General features: G+C 45.3%; 1 pseudogene; it reads left to right on the forward strand.

The window, feature by feature from the left end:
- Positions 1-15,338: 15,338 nt before the first annotated feature.
- On the forward strand, positions 15,339-15,683 carry LOC102442338 (annotated as a pseudogene).
- The last annotated feature ends 340 nt before the right edge of the window (positions 15,684-16,023 follow it).

The raw sequence follows: 16,023 nt of genomic DNA on the forward strand, positions 1-16,023 counted from the left end.
CCTCAGAGCCAGCCTTCTCTCCTGTGCAATCACAGTGGTTTCCAAGCAGATGCTAGCTTTCCACTTTCTGATCTCTCCCTGCTTGGCTCTGGGGTCCTTTTATTTGGCCACATTTCTCTCTATATACACAGAAGCCTCCTGTACACTGCCCCCAACAGTACTTATAATCACCTCTCCTGAGGCCAACACCGTAATCTCATCTCTAATTCACTGTCTTTTTTTTTTTGGTCTTTTTTTCTTTTCATTCCTCTTTCTCCTTCACTTTTACTCTTGCTCTGAGCCTCCCAACACAGGCCATTTCTCCAAATACACCAGGTTGGCCAAAATCCCCTTCGCACCTGTATAACTGGAACCTTCCCCTTTGCCTGTTATTTACCTCTTTATCTGAAAGCACATCCCCCTTATTATTAAATTTCATTTACTACAGACCTCAGGCCCCTGTGTGTGATTTCCCGGCTTTCAGCTGGTTGGCTACCTCTTTTCTGCCCCCAATTGCAAGCAGCCGTTAGTAATCAACCCAGAGCGTGTCTGATAATCAAATTAGACAAGTGGGACTCTGCCTTTATTTTCTGCGTAATCACTGGGCGTGATAGTAATAATGTCAGCTCGAATAATCTAGTAGCGTGAACCTCTCTCCATGTTATTTATTTTTTTCCAGCCCTACTTCAGGTTCACCCCACAGCCCCAGACTGGGTTTAGAATCTTGATTGTGGACCATGTCAACCGCGTCAAGCCTGGGTGAAGCTCATAATTGAATGGTAGTATATCATACAGGGGATTTTTTTTTTTTTTATCCTTAACCCTACCTGGTAATGAGTTTGTGCCCTGCAGCTAGAGTCTTGATAGCCCTTGACATTTCCTCTTCCTTCAGGAGGGAGGCTGCAGCTGCTGCTCTGCTCTTTGCTCATGGGTGGAGCAGCCTGGGCCGAAGAGAAAAGAGAGTCACTGCAGCTGCCTCCAGTTCCTCGGGCAACGTGGCCAAGTCACTTTTCTCAGTTGTAAACTAAGGGTCCTGGTCTCCAACCCTCCCCACTGGGGTGTAGAAGGGCAGAGAGAATGTTTCTGGAGCCCTTGAAGCCACTTAGCATAAGGATGCTCTGCAGACAGTGAAGTGTCTGTAGAAATGTTGTGATAAGTACACAGTGAAATTAACAAGTGTGAACCCTTGGAAATGTGGTTGGAGCTTCCTATAGCTGGCACAGAGCTGTGGCTTTCTGGTGCGAAGATAGAACCAAGTTCCCTGAAAGGTCACATCTCCTCTGAAATGGCTGGGGTAGGGGTACCAGAAGCCACAATAGGATCTATGTGTGATCAAAATTGGACTTATGCTGCCATGTTAGAGAGGAGATTGTAGTAGATTTGTAGGCAAAAAAGTTTGGATGTTTATAACTTGTTGACTTTGGGCAAGTCGTTTAACCTAAATCTCATTTTCATATCTGTGAAATGGGGGTAACAACACTATCTCACAGGGGCTTTTCCAGGATATAGGAAGAGGAAGGGAGATCATCATAACAACAGTGTTGTGTTGGTAAAACGGATATCCAGGAAAAAGTCCTGTTGGGTGGCATTTGCCAGTTTCTATGGTGTAAATACATCATTTCAGGCTACCAATGGTTTAACCACTCAACATTCCTGAATATTTACCAATTGGCTCTTATAAACCTGCTGCCTCTAGCACCATAAGTACCATTCATTAAGTATGTATCAGACTTCACATATAGTCATTTCATCTTCACAGCTACTTCTCAGATAGTTATAATTAACTCCAGTTTCCAAATGAAGAACATGAGGCTCTGAGATCTGAAGTGGTTTGTATAGGGTCTCATGGAAAATGGCAGAAGCAGGATTTGAACCCAGGTTGATCTAATTTTAGAATCTATGTTCCTTCCTCAAAGCCAAGTTGTGTAACCAGGGCCATACATGGGCAAGTGCAGTATAATCTGAAAGATATTACAAACCTGAAATAAATTACTCTCTTATCTGAGATGTGATAGCATAGATTCTACCTCTTGAGTCTTCTAGGGTTCACCCTGGGCTTTTCAGACTCAAAAGGAATGTGGACCCGCCCAGTTTCTTTCTCCTGGCCAACAAACCATCTGATGGAAGGAAGGCATCTGTTTCTACTTCTCTGCTGGGAACCTTCACACATTTCTGTCCAAGAAGTGTAGTATGAAATCTTTCTGGGAGGCCATTAAAATTAATCCTGGGAGATGAGGCAAGCCAGGATTTGGCCAAATTCCAGTATAATGTGCTATCCCCCAAAGAGGAAAAAGAACATTCCTTCTGAGATGGTGCTCATCTTTGAATGTTTGGGCCTGGCCCAACTAAGGTAGAACAGAACTCAGTGGAGAACTGTCTGTTTACTCTCCCTTACGGATTTTTCTTTTTGCCAGCCCAGCCCTCATGCTCTACTTTTGGATCCAGCCAGCTACCTACATGCCTCAGTCCTATGATAGTCACTAACTGGATTATAATTGTTTATTTGCTAGACTGAGCTGCTCCCAGAGCGTGAGAAACCAACTGCTACCACTGCCAGCCCCACATTTCTCCCAGCCAGAGGCCATCCCCCAACAAGGAGCCATGCTTTTTCACAAGAACTTTGCCCACAAGAAGAGCAAGCAGCTCATGTTGACGGCCAAGGTCAGTTTTACTGTCTGTCCAGGTGACACCCACACCCTGGTACACCTTTCTCCTCTAAAGAGCCTAGCCTTCTTAACTTGGGAAGCTGACCAGAGGCCGAGGGACTTGCCAAATCTCCAACTTTTGGACTGAGATTCTACTGCTCAGTTCTCAGCAGTTGCCAACAGCAGAGTTTCCAGTGTGTAGGTGGCAACCAGCATGGATTCTGGGCAGTGGTGAGGTGTGGCCACCAGCCAGGGAAGCAGGTGCGGGTAGCAGAGGGTGATACAAGACAGAGGGGGATGCCCAGCTTGGTTTTTGCAGCTCACAGTGTTGGTCTATGAGCTCACAGTAGGCTGTACAAAATCTGAAAGATATTACAGGCAGGGGCTGGATTTGGCCCATGAACTGTAGTTTACTGGCCTCTGCTCTAGACAATCAACAAAACAATAAATCAGGCTCTGGTTTCTAGTGTTTGCCTATTTCTGTGGTGCAAATTCTCCCACCATGGCCAATTTCAAGTTACCAATATGATATCACTGAATGTTGGGATGGGAAGAGATGTGTAGTAGTACACCATTAGATAGTATTTTTACCATAAAGATACAAAAGATATAAATAATCTCAAGTAAACTGTTGTGAAATAATTAGGAACTGATGATATTTGAGTAGTTATTACTTTTGTTTTTAATTTGTTTGATTTATTTACTTGTAAGTTTAAATAATTTAATATTAAATAATAGCTGTTTGACACCAGCTTGCAGAATTTCTGAAAATTTATCACTTGGCTTGGCTCTAGCACACCACTAGCCCTGGTCCATCTGACTATGCCAGCCACGTGGAAGGAAAGAGAGAAAAGCCACTCACAATGTGAGATCTAAGAAGTAGCTCTTGACATAGAAGCATTAACCTCTTCCATTCTTGCTTTTGAAGACTTCATCCCTTAGCTTGATGTCCTACTGTGTTCTCAGTATCACAGATTAGTTTCTTCTTCTGGGGATGGAGTAAAGGAGGGGTCTTGAGCACTCCCTAGTGGTTAATGTGTGATCAACAGGAAATTCACATCCTTTGTTCATTTGTGCTCCACTCCTATGTGATGCTATAGGTTGTGCGCCTACTATGTGCCAGTATTAGGAACATTCCATACATTATCTAGCCTAATCTTTACAACAACTTTGCAAATGAGCACTACTGTCAAATTTTACAGATGATGAAACTGAGGCTCAGAAAGGTTAAGCAACAAGCCCAAGGTTACATAACTAGGACACATCAGCGTTAGCATTTAAATCCCCAATCTGGCTTTCTCCCAACCATTGTGCTGGCATTTGCTCCTCTTCTTTTGATGTGACTTCTGCCTTGGACAGAAAGGGACCGGGATAACTAGAGGACAGGTGGGCGTGGAGGACAGAGTGTCTTGACACCCATCTTTATTGGATACTGACTGGCTCAGCCTTGTTTAAGACTCAGAGTCACAGTGGACGTATGGTTTGGCCATTTCTGGTCACCACCTCAGTTTAGGCTTAATCATCAAATGTCAGAGGATACAATAGAGATACATCCCGAGTTGGCACGGAGATTGGGGAGTGTTGGCAATGATGGGAGCTCTCCACTCATCAGAATTGCTAGGTTGCTCAGGCTGATGGGAGCAGGGCTAGCTCAGATATTGCCCATTGCAGTGCCAGAGGGAAAGAAAGATCTGATGGTCTTTCACTGGTGATTAAATTCTCTGGCCTAGAAGTGCAACCTCTCACTTCTTTATAGAACTCATTGTCCAGAACTGGAAGGAGTTACAAGGCCCCATCTAAGCACTTGGGAACCAGGCAGTGTAATCCTACCATGGACTCAGAAGGGACTTCGGGGAAGACAGAAACATCCAGGAAACAGCACGAATGTCTATGTACAAAAGTAGAGAAATGCCAAAGTCCATTGGAGAGGAAGTAATAACTGAGCTGGCTGTTGAAGGAGAAGGCTCACCACACCTTGGGGAGAATTCATGCAGAGGCCAAGGGAGGGGAGGCAGCTGGTGTGTTTGAGGGGTGGCAGGAAGTGCTGGTGGTTGGACAGAGGGTTCCGTGGTGAACAGAAAGAGATGAGTGTGAAGGACAACAGGGGCCTGGTGCTGCCTAATTTCTGTGCTGCCCTGTGGAATTTGCACTTGACCCTATGGGCAATGGGACCTGGGTTGGAAAAAATGGACCTGCCATTTGCTGGCTAAGTGACCTCACGAAGGGGCACTGACTTCTGTGAGCCACTGTCCGTTCTGCCTCACAGACCCTTTAGTGTGAATCGAAATGACGTGGTGGTGGAAGGTGCCATCAAGTGTGAGTCATTATTTTTTTACCTACAGGTTTTTTTTTTTGGTTTTTGTTTTAAAAGGGACTCTCCAGGCCTTTCTCCTATCCTTCATGGGGTAATTGCTCTCCTTCCACTGGAACAGAGAGTTCCTTGTCCCTGAAAGCCACCAGGGCCTGGTCACGGGGCAGAACCTGCAGCCAAGAGTGGCTTTTCTGCCAGCACCAGCCAGGCTCTTGCCCAGATAACCCTGGTCCTCCCCTTCCCCGGCCCCAGCAGCTTCCCACACAGCTGTGGCCTCATTATCCAGGTGACTGTGAGCCGCTGAAAGGAGCTTAGCCAGGGGTAAGCTTTCAAGTGTTCATAATAAAGCTTCAAAGTTCACACCTTCATTAAGATGTGAAGAGTCAGGTCCTCCCCGCACCTCTCCCAGGGCTATTGTTCCCTTCCTATCAGGCTGCAGATTCAAAAGACAAGCAGGATTGGTTTTCTTGGTCCAGACAGCTCTCCTAACCAGAAAGGCTAGGCCTGTTTGTTAAGAGAAGGCTTCTCTCCGGCAGCCCACTTCAGACCTGCTGTGGCGGGTTCACAGACGCCGTGGAATTGGGGCATTTCTCAGAGCTGCCTCCGGGAAGCAGGACTGGACTTGTTCTGTGAGGTCTCGAGGGCGTGGACCTAGGATTAGTGGGTTGGAAGCAGAGGGGAGGCAGGTTTCTGAATACCAGAGGGAGAGCTCTCTGACACACAGAGATGTGCAGAGCCGGGCCGTGGTGTTGGGGCAGGGACGCGCCCCACGTGGGTGAGCAGGGCAGGAGCGGGGCCTGACTCTCGGCAGGGAAGCTGCAGAAGACCTGCGGGCTTGGCTGTGAAGTTGGACTGGCAGACCTTTCAGGCTGCTTCCAGCCCTGCCATGCTGGGACCTCCTCACTCCATGGCCTCTGCTGCTGTGTATTTGGCCACTTCTGAGCATTTTCCTTTAAACGCCCCTTGTCCCCCACACTCCCAGCTGTGGCTGTCTTCATGGGTGCATGTTTGGCCCCCTTGCCTTTTCTGTTTTTCTTTCAGCCATTTGAGAGCAAAGCTATCAAGACATCTTGGGGTCTCCTTTGTTACCAAGAACAGGTTTGCTTCCTCTGGCTGTGCACACAGGTTCTGAAGGATCCGTTTCCCCTTCACTGCCCCTCCAGGACAGAGCAGAGCTCAGAGAAGCCCAGGCAGCCCTCCAACCTGGGATAGTTGTGAATGGCTTCTCTAGGTGGCAGACAGCCTCACCAAAGGGCCCTCTCTCCTCCCTCCTGGGAAAGGATGTGGAGGGGATTTTCCTTGAGGGCACACATCCTCCACATGGTCCTCTTGGTTTTATGATGAGGAATAAAACAGGAGGCTGGTTGTAGGTGAGACAACAGTCAATTAGGAATGAGTAAAAGAGCTGAGCTAGGGACAGGGCCGGGGTACTGGGAGGGGGCTCTTTGAACTAGAATAGTCTGGGAGGCCACTCTGGGGAGATGCTGTTTGAACAAAGACCTGACTCAGGTAAGGGAGTGAGTCCCACATGGGAGCAGAAGCCTTGGAGCGGGAACAAGCATGGTGTGGTCTGGGAGCAGCCAGGGCCGCTGGACAGTGGGAGGCAGGTCCTGGGGAGCCTCCTGGGGCGTGCAGGGGCCTAGGGGGGTTTATACACACAATGAGGAGCCATCAGTGGGTTTGAGGGGAGGATGACATGATCCGGCTGCATGTTGGAAAAGGCCATTCTGGCTGCTTTGAGAGAAGAGAGACTGTAGGAAGGCAGGACTGGCAGGCCCAGGCCAGGTGCATAGCTCTTGCAGTTTCCCAAGAGAGCAAGGATGCCAGTTTGCACTGCGGTGACAGTGATGAGGGTGGTGAGAAATGGTCAGATTCATGGTGTATTTAGAAGGTAGAGCTGATAGGATTTTTGATGCTTTGAAGGTGGGTTGTGAGGGAAGGGAATTGAAGATGACATAGCAGAAAAACACTTTTAAAGGGCCATAAACTCAGTATAGGGTGTGGCTGGGTCTCATATTGGTTCCCTATATGAATAGACCAGTTTTTACTTCTATAAGGAAAAATTCTTCTAAAAATCAATTACTTATAGGTATTTTAAAAGTCCGACTTTGTGGCATCTATTCACAAAGTTTTCATTAATACAAAATTGTGGTAAAAATCTGGTAGAGCTTACTGGGTATAAACACAGCTTTAGGCAAATGTGCGTCCTCACAATCAGAACACCGTTAGCAATGAACCCTCGTGGAAAGCTTCACACTGAGGCTTAGCATCCGTTTTCTGACTTGATCCTCACATCTGCCCTCTAGAGTAAGAACCGTTGTCATTTGACAGATGAAGAAACTGAGGCTCAGACAGGCCTTGCCAAAGGTCACAGAGCTGCTGTAGAGGAGCCGTGGTTTGATTCCCTTAAATCTTGTGCTCAGTACATATCCTGTTGATGGTCAGCACTGGATATAGCTTTTTTGTTAGCAAGATGTGGGCATGGTCTCCAGGAGCTCCTGATGGAAGGTATTTGGGAAGCAGGTGAGTGAAGGAGGAAGCTTTGAAGTAGATGGGATGTCAGCATCTGGTTTTCGGTTCCTTTCAAACGGTGGTGGGAAAAGGCTCATGCTACAGCAGCCTGGCTGGGCCACCGGAAACAGGTGGTGGCTGCTGAAATCTCCACCAGGTGAGGCCGAGAGCCACTCCCCACCAACAGCGGCCAGGGACAATGGGCTACTTTTTAGGGAACTGGCTCTACCTCAAGTTACTTTTCTTTAAACCGTCGGCTCCTCCCACTGCCTCCTTTCCCTCACCTCCTCTTCATTCCTGAACCCGCTGCAGGCTGGTTCCCACCCCCGGCTGTTCCACTGAGAAAACATTCTCTGACTCTCTTCAGGTCAAACCCAGTGACCTTTTTCTTCTCTCTCCTTGCCTGTCTGACCTCCCTGCAGCATTTAATGCTGGTGACCTTTCCCTCCTTCTTGTCACTTTCTCTTTCCTTCTGATCTGTGTTGTTTCTCTCTTCTGCATCTTCCTTCACACCATCATCTTTTTATTTGTCTTCTGAGTTGGAGTTCTTCCTTTAGGGCACAGTCCCACTTGAGCATTGGTCTTCCTGAACTTCTCCCTGACTTTTCTCCCTCCACGCCTCTTCTCCACCTACATTATCTACTGATCCCCCAGCTCCAGGTTTTCAGATATAGCTTCTACAGAGATCGTCCCAGTCTGCATCTCCAGCTCCGTCTCCCAGGCAGAGATAACAGTCTTAAAAGCAGCTGAAACATCAGGGGATGGAGAGAAGGTCTGTTTGACCTGAACTAGAGATAATAAGATGAGAAAGGTGGTTGAGACCAGGTTGTGAGGAGTCATACTAGAAGGGCTTCATGCATCTTGGATTCAGGATTGAAAATAGGGCCAAGAGAAATGACATCATTGTGTTTTGAAAGGATGATTAAACAACCTTGTGGAAGTTGGACTGGACTGGATTTTACTAGTCACAGAGAGAAGACGGGGTATGGAAGAAACCATGAGGAGTGGCCACTCTGGCAAACATAAACAATCTTCTGAGTAGTGGATTGGAATTGAGAGTGGGAAGGAAGTAAGGGAGAAAGGAGGGAGGCTCACATAATTGTATTTGGTTCTCATATTGAGGCAGTCAAGTAGCTGTTTTGCAGGTAAAGAAACTGAGGGTCAGAGCAAAGCAACATGTCCAGGGTCAGACAGCTATCAGTGGCAGAGTCAGGCCTTGAACCCATGTCTTTTGACTCCTCAGCCAGCGTTTCCATCAGGCCATGCTTACTGACTGATTAAACCCACCAGATGTCTGAAGTTTCCAACACCAAACACCAAGAAGCTTTTTAGTAGACAAGTTGTTTTTGCCTGTACAGTTTACAGATCCCCTTTTTTTGACATTTGCATCTCTATTAAGATAATGTGAGCTGCTGTAACAAACAAATCCCCCAATGCATGATGTTTCAAACATGATAGAATGTTCACAGTGGATGCTCCTGTCTGGTGGGCAGCTTTCCTCCAATTGGTAAAGATTTAGGGACCAGGCTCTTTCCATTGTGTGCTTCTACCATCTTCTACTCGTGGCCTCCAAAGTTGGCTAGGAGCCTTTGATGGGCCTAGAAGCAATATCTACTACTTCTCCTCACCTTCCATTAGCTAGAACTCAGTCACATGGACACACCCAACTGCTAAGGGGGTTGAAAACAATAATTAGAATGTGTATCTAGGAAGAAGAGAAAACTGAAGAGAAGGAGAAAGAGTGAGACAGTCACCACCATAGCAGTGGTGAACCATGGCTCCCAGTCTCTCCATCCATCAGGCCCAGATGGAGTTCTCTGCTTCCTGCCCTCCACCCTCCTCATCTAAGATCCAGGATGATTCAGTCTGGATAATAATATTGGAGAAATCAGCTTATTCCACTTCCTGCACATGATGATTGTTTTGGATATTGATACATAATTAACCCACATTGATTTAATGAAACTCAATCCTAGGATTTTGTTGGAACTTTTGGCAAAGAGAACCTCCCTTTCCACTAGGGTTGCTGAGGTGTAAAGATATGAACCATGGCAACCATTTGTCAGCATGAGGGGAGAGCCTGCTTGAGGATGAAGCCAACAAATCAGAAAGCAGAGCTCAGAGATAGGAGATCCTTTTCAATGGTATCCTTTGAATGTCTGCATTCTATATTCAGGCATGTTATTCTCGAACCCAGTTTGTATTGAGTTTCTGTCCTTTATAAGCTAGAGTTCCTAAGAGAAGCCCATTTGCAAAACTCTGGGACCCCCTCTCACCCCTCTCCCATCCTCAGATCCATGACATGAGTACAGGCTCTGTTGTACATGAGAGCGCCCTCTGTTGGTGACCCTCTGAGATGGGCTGCCTTTGCGTCCTCCCACCTCCATGTGGCTGGACTGCTCATTTCTTAACACAGGGATTGTTTTCAATCAAATGCAGTATTCGTTGCCTTCTAAAGAAGTCAGAATTATTTAGACGCACATTGGCATTTTCATAGCCCACAGAAATTATAGCAGAAAAACACTTTTAAAGGGCCATAAACTCAGTATAGGGTGCGTCTGGGTCTCATATTGGTTCCCTGTATGAATAGACTAGTTTTGAATTCTATAAGGAAACATTCTTCTAAAAATCAATTACTTATATGTATTTTAAAAGTCAGGCTGTGGCATCTATTCACAAAGTTTTCATTAGTACAAAATTGTGGCAAAAATCTGGTAGAGCTTATTGGGTATAAACACACACACACACACACACACACACACACACACACACACTTAAAGAAATTGAAAAAGACAGTAGCAATGCTATTAGAGACGTTCAAAGAAAATGCGTTGAAGCTTTCCGAGTTGTGGAGCCGCTAGGAGTTTGGTTGAAGAAATGGCAGGAGCCAAGACATCGCAGTTCAGATGGCCACTACAAGCAGAGGCCGGTAGAGAACCGACAGGGCTGGGAGGCCAAGTCCTCTCCCTCTTTCACAGCAGGTCCAGCCACTCTGTTCCTTGAGCCACACATTCCACTCTCTTAGACTTCCTTAAACACTTCCCACACTTCTGCACTTAGAAAATACTGTTTGAGATGCCTCAAAGGTCATGTCTGCGAAGCCTTCTGGAGAAAAGCTAATCACCCTCATCACTGTGTCCTATGGTGCTTTGCCCGTGTCTCCGTGTTGGAATTTGTGGGAGTGGCTTCTGTGTTCATCTCCCTGGCTTCACTGTGAGCTCCTTGAAAGCAGGCTATGGCTCAGCCATCTTTGTAGTTCCTGTCATTTCAGCTAAGCCTTGGCATATAATGGATGTATAAAAACTGTCGAGTAAATGGAAAACTATACCACAACTCTTATAAACTTGCACACCAAGAGTTATGGGGGAGAGAATAAAGGTTGCTTAGCTCTGAGAGGACTCATGACAGAATTGACAATTCAGAGATGATGCCAAAGGGTCATTCTGGATAGGTCAAATAAACCTTCAGTCTGCAACTCAATTATTTTTCTCAATCACACAGGGAACAACTGAGACAATTTAGGTGAGCACTTTGAAATGAAATGACCTGATTTTCCCACTTTAGAGTAGTCATTACTCAGTTAACACTAGGGTGGCCAGTCTGCCCGGGAGAGCTCAGGTTTACACCTGTTGACCCTGCTATTTATAGTGCCCCAGTTAAGTCTCAGAAGTATCCCAATGTGGGTGTAATTTTTGGCCACCCAGTCAATGGAGAACTCTGTTGGCCTGACATATCACAGATAGAGCTGGACTAAGAGACAGTTTCTTTTAAGCTGGAGAGAGCCTTGATTCTAGCTATTCTCCATGCCTTAACAGTGAGGAAGGAGAAATTTCACTCCCGGTGCTCTTCTGTTGCTTTCTGCATGGCGAGATGGGAATTTACTCTCTCTATTAATTTGTGGCAAAAAGTTGGTGTTATCTATTATCATTTTAATCTTTTTAACAACTCTGTAATAGATATTATGCATTTTACAGAGAAAGAAGCTGGGGTTCAGAGAAGTAAAGTGATGTGCTCAAGAGCACACAGCACATAAGAATCAATGCCAACGTTAACCTCATTTTGTCTGACTCCATCGCATGCCCTGTCCACTTTGCAACCTTGCTTACAATTTAGAAACTGCTTTCACAACCACATTCCCTTATTTTGGAACTATCTTCCCCCTGTCTGAATTATTAAACAGTGATGTAATTTCTGCCTTACCAAAGGAGACCCTGCCTGACATCTGTTTGTTGTAAAAGATCATTCTGGTCTGTGAATGATCTGTAGCTGAGCCTCCACCATTATCTACAGGGTGCTGGCCCCTGCTTCCCCTCACTGGCCAGGAGACTCATACTGCTTGCTCAGTTACCAAATGCTGATAGCATGCTGTAGGTTTTCCCTCAGGGATTTCCTTTACTCCTCCTATAAACCCTGTGAGTCAGAAATTAGTATTCCCATTGGCAGGTTGAGGAAGTGACGTTGAGGGTCCTGAGATGCACGATGGAACCTCTCTTCCCAAACAGGTTCTGCTCTTTTAGAAGAACAGCCTGCTGATGCCAGGTCCAGAGCTCTCTAGGAGGCCAGCAACTAGAAATGGGAATAAAGTGTCAGCCTAAATTAAAGCATGAGAGAGGAGAGCAAGCTGACAAAATGTCCTCTTGCCTCTGAAGTTGGGACTATGGTCCCTTTGTGGTCCAAGGCCATTTACGGAGTTAGCTCCTGGAAAAAAACATATCTATTTCACCTTGAAATCGATGGCTGCTTTGGGCTATCACATTTATTAGCTACTATTCATCAAGTACAGTGTGCCAGACCCCACACTGAGTACTGTGCAGACACCACCTCGTTTAATCCTCATCACCACCACCCCGTTGAGGTAGTTTCTTTATCCTCATTTTTGCTAACAAAGAAATTGAAGCTTGAAGAGGTGGAGTGTCTTGGTCAAGGTCACACAGCTGGTGAGCAGCAGAGTGCCAAAAATCTAGGCTCTTAATCCAGTGCTAGTTTGACTCCAGAATAAAAAGGAAAAAGAGCCCGGCTGGCATGGCTCAGTGGTTGAGCGTCGACCTATGAACTAGGAGGTCACTGTTCGATTCCCAGTCAGGGTACATGCCCAGGTTGCTAGCTCGATCCCCGGTGTGGGGCATGTAAGAGGCAGCCGATCAATGATTCTCTCATCATTGATGTTTCTATCTCTCTCTCCCCCTCATTTCCTCTCTTTGAAATAAATAAAAATATATTTATAAATAAATACATAAATAAAAAAAATATGTTTCAAAAAATAAAAAAGAAGGAAAAAGAAGTTGAAGGAGAGGTCAAAGAGCAAACCTGAACACTTGGAGACTTGGTGAGGGCCTTGAACCGCTAGAACTTTGTGTCCCTCCCAATACTTCCTGTCTATGCTTCTTGTCCATCCATGGCCAGATCTTTTAGAGTCCTTAGTGGGAAGGTAATGGGATGTGCTATGGTATGGCAGGCTAGAAAAATCACAGGTTTGGGATCCATACTGATTGGTTCAAATTCTATCAGTGCCACCTACAAACTGTGTGGGCTTTTGTAAGCTACGTGACTTTCCCAAGCCCTGCTTGTATCATTGGCTCAGTCAGATGGATCAATGAGGAAAGTAAGTGTGAAGGTGCCTGACACAGGCTTTGGCAGATACATTAGTCAGGCTATGCTAGATCATCTGAGCTAGCAAACCCCTCATTATTTTTCATAATTAAAACCCATTCCTCATTCACCTGAAGTCCCATCCTGGTCAGGCAACCCTCTTCATCTTGTGGCTCTGTCATCTGTCATCCCAAGTTGCAACCCAGCTCCAAGCTGCCTTGGCCCAGAATGGGACCCGTCACTTCTGTTTATAGTTCATTGACCAGAACTAGACACACAAGCCCAAACAGTCACAAGGAGGGCTGGGAGAGAGGGGGGAGCACTTGTATATTCAGTGTAGAGGGTTGTCCCCTGTGGTGAGCATTTCTTCGCTTCTACTTCCAAAGGTATTTTTCAGAACTGAAATTCACACACGAGTCCAGGGCTATTAGTAAGCTCTGGTTTTAGGTATGTAGATTCAGTACCTTTCATCTCTTTTTTCTTAAATTGTACATGAGGAGGAACTATAAGTGAATTATTCTCACATTTGACGCACAATGTCATGAGAAAAATATTTGGAATTAAATCAATAACACACCATATTTTGAGAGACTAATTAAGAGGTACCAAATGTCTCTTGGGAGGAAAAGTATCTTAATCTGGTGTGTCTGCAAAGATTTTATTTTTTATTGTATCACAGATAATTAGAACTAAAATTACCTTAGCTATTGTTTGCTTGTGCATTCTTATCTTACCTTGTTCCAGAAGGATTGGAAGCCACACCTTAGAAATTACAGCATACTGCAACAGTCTGTTCTTCCTGCTTCTTGTCTCCCACAACCAATCATTCTCCACCGTGGCACCTAAAGATTTTTTTCTAATATATGTATATATTATAAATATATATTATTTATTTCAGAGAAGAAGGGAGAGGGAAAGAGAGATAAAAACATCAATGATGAGAGAGAGAGTCACTGATCGGCTGCCTCCTGCACATCCCCTAACCCCTCGACACACACACACACACACACACACACACACACACACTCAGGATCAAGCCCACAACCGAGGCATATGCCCTAACTAGAATCAAGCTGTGACCTCCCAGTTCATAGGCCAACACTCAACCACTGAGCCATGCCAGTTGGGCTAAAAGATCTTTTTAAATGCAAAGCTGATCAAGACACATCTACTTAAAGAGAAAACAAACATTTCTATGACTTTGCTCTGATCCTCCCACCCCAAATCCTTAGCTTGGCAGTACAGTCTGCTGAGACCTACCTGCAGCCAGTGATAGCTGTGTTCTGTTTTAATCTAACTAAACTGGAACTATACTTCTCAGAATTCCCTTCTTTGTTTAATTCTGGGTTGGCCACAGATAAATTTGCTACAAGGAAAATTAAGGTGGGACTCATAATATTAGAAGATTTCTAGTAAAAACCTATAAGATGGGAGACGAAGTAGATGTTCACTACTAACATGTACAAAGTGTGTACTATATGCCAGGCACTGGTCCAAAACCCTAATATGTACTAACTTATTTATTCCTGACAATGATCCCCTGAATTAGGTCCTATTGTTATTATACAGATGCAGAAACTGAGATTGAGCCCCTTGCTCACACTGTACAGCATACTAAGATCACCCAGTCAAGATTTGGACTCAGACTGTGCGACTGAATAGCCCACGCTTTTTATTATTATAATAATTATATGCTACAGAAGCTTCAACAGAGTTTCTGGGAGAGTTTAGTTCTCTATGGAAGAGACACAGAAAGAAATGACCTCTTTTTGTATGGCTCTGATAACTGTAATTTCCAGCTATCTCTTTATGAGCCTGGGGATAAAGCTGAAACCCTCAGAAGACAGAGCTGAGAAACTATATATATATATTTATACTCCATTTGTGCTTGTGTATGTAAATGACTAAAATTTGTCTGATACTCTTCAATACTCTTTCTTGCCCTGTGATCAGAGGATCCCATTGGGTTTTCCAGGCACGGTCAGGATGGGAGAGGCTTTGCTGCAGTAACAAATGACTCCCAGATCTCTTAAGACAAAAGAATTTTATTCCTTGCTAATGCTAGATGGCCCTTGTGAGTTGTCAGTGGCTCTGCTCCATACAGTCTTCACTCTGGGATACAGGGTGATCTGGAACATTTCTGGTCTCTGTACTAGAGAGAAAGAACAAGGCAGAGTACCTACTGGCTCTTAAAGATTCTGCCTGAGTTGTTGTGGATGGTGCTCTGAGCAACATGGCTCTGAGAGCTGGCTACATCTCTTCCCCACCTGATCCCTTCCCTGCATCCTTTCCCCACCACCATCATGAAGTGGATGTTTAAGGAGGACCACTTGCTGGAACACAAATGCATGGAATCCGCGAAGATCCGAGCGAAATATCCGGACCGGGTTCCGTGGAAAAAGTCTCAGGCTCTCAGATTGTCAACACTGACAAACGGAAGTATCTGGTTCCATCTGACATCACTGTGACTTGGTTCATGTGGATCATCAGGAAAAGGATCCAGCTTCCTTCTGAAAAGCCAGTCTTCTATTGTGGATAAGACAGTCCCATAGTCCAGCCTAACTATGGGACAACTTTACAAGAAGAAAAAAGGTGAAGATGGATTCTTGCATGTGGCCTACTGTAGAGAGAATACATTTTGCTTGTGAGGGCCGGCCAGTGTTGGACTAGGTACACCCCACCTGCTTGTGTATCTTGTAAATAGCTGTCTGTTTTCAATTACTATACCAGAACCTCTTCACATAGACCTCTTAGTGCATTGTAACAGGATTGATCTCTTAATACATTGGAAGGGTTTTGTTTCCTTAGACCAGTAAATTATCATACAGAGTTAAAAAAAAAAAAGATTCTACCTGAAAGTGGTATGTCACTTCTGCTTGCATCTCATTGGCCAAAACAAGACACATGGCCATGTGTGAGTCCACAGGGTGAGGAAGTATAATCTTCTCACTGGGAGGACCACTGATTTGGCTGAGCCGTCAATCAGTT

This window comes from Myotis lucifugus, unplaced genomic scaffold (assembly GCF_000147115.1).
Source record: "Myotis lucifugus unplaced genomic scaffold, Myoluc2.0 scaffold_43, whole genome shotgun sequence".
NCBI lineage: Eukaryota > Metazoa > Chordata > Mammalia > Chiroptera > Vespertilionidae > Myotis > Myotis lucifugus.